Source organism: Chinchilla lanigera, unplaced genomic scaffold (genome assembly GCF_000276665.1).
Source record: "Chinchilla lanigera isolate Chin_1 unplaced genomic scaffold, ChiLan1.0 scaffold00033, whole genome shotgun sequence".
NCBI lineage: Eukaryota > Metazoa > Chordata > Mammalia > Rodentia > Chinchillidae > Chinchilla > Chinchilla lanigera.
In genome coordinates this window covers 21,564,890-21,566,706 of record NW_004955434.1, presented here as the reverse complement: position 1 = coordinate 21,566,706, position 1,817 = coordinate 21,564,890, and positions in this window count along the sequence as shown.

Below are 1,817 nucleotides of genomic sequence, written 5' to 3'. Positions count from 1 at the left end.
AAGCCCAAACCCAAACCCTGGCATCCTCAGCAGCTCAGGGCCGTCTCTGGAGACGTCATAACACCGTGGGTCTGCGGAGTCCGAGACAGGAGCGGCGACGAATGTCCGTGAACAACCTGCGGAGTGCGGTGTCCCGGGAGCTCCAGCACGCTCGCTTGCCTTGAATGTGCTGTCGGCTTGGTGCTGTCAGCTTTCTGTCCCCGCAGGAGGCTCCCCGGCTAGGGCCGCGTCAGTGCGCCCGGGTTGATGCCAGCCTCCCTTGCAGGGTGTGCGCTCGGCGTTCCTGCTGTGATGCTCCACAGCTATTCCTGCTTGTGTCGGTGAAGTGGGATTTCTTCTACGAATCTGTTAAGTGATTCTTTCTAAAAAAACCCGTGTGCAGATGGTCGGGCGAGAGCGCAGAGGTGTCACAGCGTCTCTGCGAGAGCTTGACTGCCGCCCCAGCGGCTCCTTCCTTCCCGGCCCACGCTGTTGGCGTCCGGTGTGGGGCCGGGCTGCCCTCTGAGACGGTCTGGTGGGTGGGACCCCGGCTTACTCTGGACGTACAGAGTAGGGGTGAGCTGTCCTGTGGCCTCTGCACCCCCTTTGGAGACTAGAGTTACTTTTGGCGGTAGTCATGGAGACTACAGCTCTGAGTGCAGTCTCCAGTATTCTGCAGAGAAATCTAGTTTGCCTGGCCCTGATAGGACTTTGGAGGGGTGTGGGGTACTTAAGAAATCAAACAATAGAAGCTCCTGTTTCCTGAGCGCCTTTCACAAACGAGGCGCAAGTCCCTCCGTGAAGGTGAAAGTCGGGGGGTGCTGGCCTCGCTTGAGAGGGGGAGGCGGCGCTGACGGGCCACGCCGTGAGCGCTTGGTCCAAGTGCGGACTTCCTCCCAGCCCTCTCACCCGCCGCTGGGAGAGAAGTGTAGCTTCCCTCCCTGCGGCCCAGAAAATCCTCCTGCTTCTGTTCTCTGTGTGGCAGCTTCGTGTTCTGTTTCATATGAGGAAAAACAGAGTGGTAATAGATAAGGTTAAATAAGATAGTAAAATAGATAAACACTGATAGATGTTAAGAACAAACAGTTAAGCCCAGTGAGGTGGCACATGCCTGTCATCCCAGCACTCAAGAGGCTGAGGCAGGAGGATCCCTGTAGGTTTGAGGCCAGCCTGGCCTCTATAGTGAGTTCAAGGCCAGCCTGAACTACACAGTGAGACCCTGTCTCAAAACAAATGAAAACAAAAAAACAAGAACAAAAAAGTAGTTTATTGGATGTTGAAATACACACGTAATAGAAAATAGTTCGTTTTTTGATGGTACTGGAGATTGAACCCAGGACCTTTGCACTGGGCTCTATTCCCAGCCCTTTTTGAAAAAAATGTATTAGTATATGTATGATACATAGAGAGAGGGCAAGAAATAAAAAGGAGAGACAGGGGAAGCCTTGCAGCAAGGACCGGCCTTGGCAGGGTGAAGACCCGCTGACTCCGGAGGGCCAGCGCAGCGCCTCTCACAGAGGGAGGGCGTGGAAGGGGGCAGAGGAGGGACCCGTCACCGCAGTGCGTGGTCACTGTTGGGTGCCGTGTTGGTGCGAGGCCCGCGTCCTGCAGCCGGGCCCAGGGCTGGTGCTGTGCGCACAGGAGTTAGGCCGGGCAGTTCATGAGGGCCGTGGGCACAGCAGGGTGAGGCCCAGAGAAGCGAGGGGGGGAGGGGCGGGGCTCTTGGGCAGATGTTCCCCCACTTCTCTGCTGCAGCTCACATCTTTTTCCTGCCTCTCCCCCCTCCCGCTGTCCCTGTGCCTGTCCCTTTGTATTTTGATATGGATATGCGGTCTCAC